Here is a 6,000-nt window from a genome sequence, read left to right as displayed (position 1 = left end):
AATGCTTAAACATGGAAATAATGATCTATGCTTCTCACTGATTCTCTACAAAAGTCCGGAAACTTCTCGGGCCACTATTAGCTTAAGCTTTACCATTCCTAAGTTATTAAAGACACAAATGAAGTTATAAAAATGTTCAAATAATCCTTGTTTGATGTTAAAGCTCAACTTCCCCCCCTTATTTGACACATTCCCATGTGTCAAATCAACGGAGCTAGAACATTAAAAGAAAAGGTTAGGCAGCTACAAGGTTTCCCAGATTGATAAGTTGATCTGCGTGTGATGTTCTGACTCAGGTATTTAATATTTTAATAAATGTCGTTTAATCAACTGCCACTATTTAAAACTTAGCTTAAAGACATAATTGAATAAAAATCACAAAGAATAACATGATATCAATGTTATGTAAGTGCGTGCGGCCCTCTATGCTCGAAGCCTTTTCCCTCAATAGATCAGTCAGACATTCGCGCTGACTGTAGCTTTTAACCCTCATTAACTTGAGCACAACTCTACAATGAGCAACAAGTTGCAATATGTATAAAAATGAGCATGGTTACACCTGCAAAGAAAGATTATACGATTATCCTAACACTTGTAAATAGAAGATTAATCTGAGGTTATAACAATCACTGGAACACAAATGTTAGTATAATATCAAAAACTTCAATAAATGATGATCAATGCAATGCTTGTTGCATGATTCTCATGCAATAATAATCCTCATGTTAAAATAACAATAAAACACCCCCTTTCGTCCCGTTTAACTTGACAGATAAACGTTCATAGATGGCTCTCTTAAATTTGACTTTCCCCTGGTTTTTCCTTCACTGACCACAGCAGGGGAAACTCTGCTATGAGTCAGCCATGAATGCAACTCACCTAATTCATCACTGAGCCCCACCGTCACTGGCGTCTGACAGGGTGGCGCTGCATACTCTTCCTTTAATATGTCTATTTTCAACCTGTTGATTAGAGTGCTTAAACCTGAAGTCGACTACGTCCACAACAAGTCAATACAGCTGTAAATGTGGCCAATTATCAATCTATTACCAATCAATATCAACAGATAGCTTTTATTTTATGAATGCTTTCAGTCAACCACTCACCCAGAGGATCTCCAATCCCAGAAAATTCCTTCTCCTCAGTCAATGAGTCTGTCCTCCTTCCATGGCCTGGTAACTGGTCCATCCAGAGCCACATGATCTCAAAATATACATACAACAAGCCAAACCACACCTTGGTCACACCAACCCTTTTCCGCCCTGTAGATGTTCAACGCCATCTTAGTCTGGACTGTCAAAGGTGACTTTAACGCTGACTGTTCCGACAATCCATTTTATAACGTTTCCTGGTCAGATTTTGCGAATCTCTGCACCAGGGTTTTAATCGTTTTGCCATTTTCATTAGTTTTTATTTTTATTTAGTTTCCACTCCAGATTTTCAATTTTTACCAGTTGTAATTAGTTTTTACCAATTCTTTGCTAGTTTAGTCTAGTTTTTATTTTCTGAAAATCCTTAGTTTTCAGCTTAGTTTAGATTAGTGCCAGTTATAGTTTCAGTTTTGTTTTGCAAAAATTAAGTGTCACCAAATCCCAGCTCCATTATATCAATCATGCTCTTATGCTTATCCTTGGGTATTAAGATTATTAACTCTTGCTGCACCAGGTGTTCCTAATTTTGGTTCAAGTTAATTGATAACCTTTTAAAGGCGATTGTTTCACACATTTATTTAGATGTCCCAGTCCTTTTGTCTCGGGATGCATCACGCTGCCTTATCTGGGGTTAGCTGCTTTCTGGGGATGCGGGTTGGGTGGGGGAGCTCTTCAAGGATGAGCTCTTCAAGATAAGCTAGGTTAGCCTTCTTGTGTGAGCTTTTCAAGTGCACTTCAAGGTTTGTGGGATTTTTAGTTTTACAAATGTCCCTCATAACCCCCTGATGACCCAGTAATTCATTTTTGCGCACTGTAGTACACATTTCGTTTTTGCTTATAGCTCTCATACTCTACTTGCCACTCCTCTAAGTCCTGATGTTTCTTAGAGAGGACAACAGTACCTTTAACCTTATATCACATGCGTGGGGGTATGGCCTTGCCAATTGTTTTTTCCCACCTTTTCAAAATGGCTGGCGTACCCACCAGCACATTTTATGGAAGAAAGAAAGGTAAGCATGATATTTACAATTAAAATGTTTTTTTAAAATCAGATTTTGATTAATTTTCAAAAATAAACATCTAGTAAATAATTTGAGGGGTCTTTAAGAATTAGGCTTATTGAGTTTCACAGAGAACATGACTAATTTATTAATGTGTACTCTAGTGCATGTCGGGACTTTGTACTTATATTTATTTCACTTTTTCCTAGTAGACAACTCTTTAACGAAGGCAGAGAGAATTCTTAACAGAATAATTGAGCGAAATTCAAACATAGATTTTTCAGAAGATGAGAGTCATGTGAGCCAGATAGGAGAGGGTGAGAACCCAGGAGGAGCCACACAAAGATTATCAAGATGCAGTGGCAGATGTAATAGAGAAAGACACAGGGCCACCTGAAATCTGTCGTCCTAGCTGGTCCGAAACCGATATGTAGGAGAATCTGGAATTTTTGATTTTAAGTTAAAAAATAAAATATGGGTAAAGTGCAGAAATGTTTTCCAGTAAAGTAAAAATAAGAGTCGCATTTATAAATGAATCCATGACGCCTAATTGTTTCTACAAGATCACGTCGTTGTTAAAAGTTATCAGTGATCTCAATGTGCGAAAAGAACTCCCCGTATCTGGAGTTCAAGCTCCTCTTGGCTGAGAAACCTGGGACAAACATGTGAACAAGACCTGAATAATACCAGTAATGAAAAGTTCTCTCCGAAAACCAAGAAAAGGAGACCCCAATCAGATGAGAGTGTAGCAAAATATGGTTCACTCCACTTGCCTGAGATGATTTACAGTCCAAGGCATTTCAGTTGTAGAATAATTAGGTGCAACAGTAAAACATATGTGAGATGTGGGAAGTGCCAAATGTTCCTTTGTGTCTCCCAATAAAAAATCACAATGCTTCCTCAGATATCATAAATGAATTGGCTTTTGTGAAATAGAAAGCCCAGTGCAATCACTGATCTACATTTTTTGATATTATTATATAAATACGTTTTAATCTCCTGCTTACAAAAATTTCAGTGGAGCATTTAATTTTCTTAAATAGCTCTTGAATGTTGTTAGTTTCACAGTCGTGATCAATGAACTCCCCTTGTGCACTGTAGTGCACCTGTTGTAAAATTTAAATAAAATTAGTTTAAAACAATTTTGTTTTTGTAATGTGTTTTTTTTACCGTCCCAACACTTGATTTATCTTAAAAAGAAAAAAGAAAAGGAAAAACTGAAACTACTTTTCCTTTTTTCTTCTTCCTTCCTCCCTGGGTCTCAAGAGGACATTGTGTCTCTTTCCACTACCAGATTCTTGCTATATCTAAAAAACAGTCATATTCAAAGTAATCCTAAATTGGACTCTGGCGCTTTCTCCCGACTTTTCCTGACATGATTCTGCGCGTGGATGGAGCAGCGACACAGACGACTCGACTTACGTACTGCCTTGACTTGACTATTGCAGGGCACGCACACATCAATGATACTAAACACATTTTGCTATAAATCCAGTTGATTTTAGTTAGTTTTGTGAACCTTCATTACAGTTTTAGTTAGTTTTCCTCTCTTTTTTTGATTTTATTTCCGTTAACGCAAATGTTTTTCCACTTCTAGTTTTCGTTATTTCATTTGTTGTCTTTAATAATAATAACCTTGCTCCGCACACTGGAATAAACATAATCAACATGATCAACATTTCACTGTCTGTTACTGCTCCCGAACTCCGCTCTCCGCCTCCAGTTCCTGTAACCAGGGCAGCGCGGGCCCAGCTCTCCCTTGCACCCGTATCAGCTCCTCGGGTGAGGGTGGCTGAGGTCCAGCTGGTTCCTGCTTCTGTCCCCAGCCTGGCAGAGGCTCCGTTCATCCCGGCACCCGTACCTGTTCCTCGGGTGGGGTTGATGGACACCCTGCCTTTGCCTGCTCCTGTTCCGGTTCCCCGGGTGAGGTCAGCCGTGACCCTGCCGACTCCTGCACCCGTCTCAGTTCCTCGGGTGGGAGCGACAGAGGTCCAGCTAGCTCCTGCACCTACACCGGCCCCCAGGGTAAAGGCAGCCAGAGCCCAGCTCGTCCCTGCACCCGTATCTGTTTCTCGGGTGGGGATGGCTGGTGTTCGGCCAGGCCTAGCACCTGTTCCTGTTCCCAGAAGGAGAGCAACCCAGAGTCAGACACCTGCTCAACCACAAACGCAACTACCACTTCAACTGGCTTTACTATCCATAACACAGTCTGTAGCTCAGTTGTTTACGCAGTTTCTTGTTTTGTCACCAGTCCAGGCTTTAGCACAGTTAGCAGCTCCATCTCCTGTTCAGTCATCGGTTCCACTACCTGCTGTTTCGCCATCACTGTGACATGCACCCCTGTCTTTAGCGCAGCCATCAGCTCCACAGTCTGCTCAGTCATCCGCTCCGTTACCGCCTCAGTCCTTTGCCTCATTGCCTGTTAGTTTGTCAGCTCAGTTATTGTCTCTGTCACCAGCTCAGTGCTTAGCCCAGCAACCCGTTCAGTCACTGCCCACCTCAGCTGGAAGCCTTTGTGAGCCTTCTTCGCCAGCTGAGGATTACGCGGTGCTGACACACTTTAAACTGACTGTTTGCCCTACACAGCCCCAGCCGTTGCATCCTAAGCCGGCTGTGTGCCCTGTGCCGCTACAGTCAGCGCCCGCGGTGCCAGAGGTCCCCGCACCCGCTGGCTCTGCATCCGTCTCCGCTGGGGGTTCAGGGGAACCTCTCCAGCCTCTCTTCGTCTCCGCTGGCGGCTCTGGTCAGCCCGGCCAGCACCTCCTCGTCTCCGCTGGCGGCTCTGGTCAGCCCGGCCAGCGCCTCCTTGTCTCCGCTGGCGGCTCTGGTCAGCCCGGCCAGCACCTCCTCGTCTCAGCTGGAGGGCCCGAGGGGCCCGTTCAGCCTCCTGTCTCCGCTGGAGGGTCCGAGGGGCCCGTTCAGCCTCCTGTCTCCGCTGGAGGGTCCGAGGGGCCCGTTCAGCCTCCTGTCCCCGCTGGTGGGCCCGAGGGGCCCGTTCAGCCTCAAGCCTATGCTGGAGGGCCCGGGGAGCCCGTCCAGGCACCATCTGCTTCTGCGTCGCCTGGTCCTGCTTCGGCCTGTGCTTCGCCCGGTCCAGCCTCGGCCTCTGCAGCGACGCCTGGTCCGGCCCCCGCATCGCCACAGTCTGGTCCTGCCTCGTCTGGTCCTGCCTCGTCTGGTCCTGTGCCCACCGGGCCTCGGCCAGTACGCCTGACACTGGAGAGCCGCCGCTGCCTTCCGCGCGGCCGGCCCCCTGAACTGCTCCGCCTCCTTCGCCGCCGCCGCTGCCTTCCGCGCGGTCGGCCCCCTGAACTGCTCCTTCGTCGCCGCCGTTGCCTTGCGCACGGCCGGCCTCCGGACCAGCTCTGTCACCTGTGCCACCCGCCTGGTCGGCCCCCCGACCATGTGGCCCGTGAACTTTTGTGCCGGTGGGCTCTGGGTCGGCCCCCTGAACTTTATTTGGACTGTGGTCTTGTGCTCCTGTGTTTTCTGTTGTTCGTTTTTGTTTCCTGTTTATATGGATTTATATGTACTCTTTTAGAGCATTTTTGCATGCTTTACAGCTGGTGAAACACTGGTTTTTGAAGGTTATCCCCTAAAGCATGCACTGCATTGCTGTTTTGAAGCTTTTAGAAAATAATTACTGAAACTATTATCTTCCACTTTGTATTGTGACCTCTTCCAACACTAACACTGTTACCAGCAATGTAACTAATGGTGCTGACATAATTGCATAATTTCCTTAGGGATTAATAAAGTTTTCTGATTCTGATAACAACAACAAGGGAGAGGTAGATGTAAGCACAGGAGTGCATGATGAGGAAGGAGATAAGAGACTGCTGTGAACA

The sequence above is a fragment of the Maylandia zebra genome, linkage group LG6, assembly GCF_041146795.1.
Source record: "Maylandia zebra isolate NMK-2024a linkage group LG6, Mzebra_GT3a, whole genome shotgun sequence".
In the NCBI taxonomy this organism is placed as follows: Eukaryota; Metazoa; Chordata; class Actinopteri; order Cichliformes; family Cichlidae; genus Maylandia; species Maylandia zebra.
Note: the sequence above shows the minus strand (reverse complement) of the source record.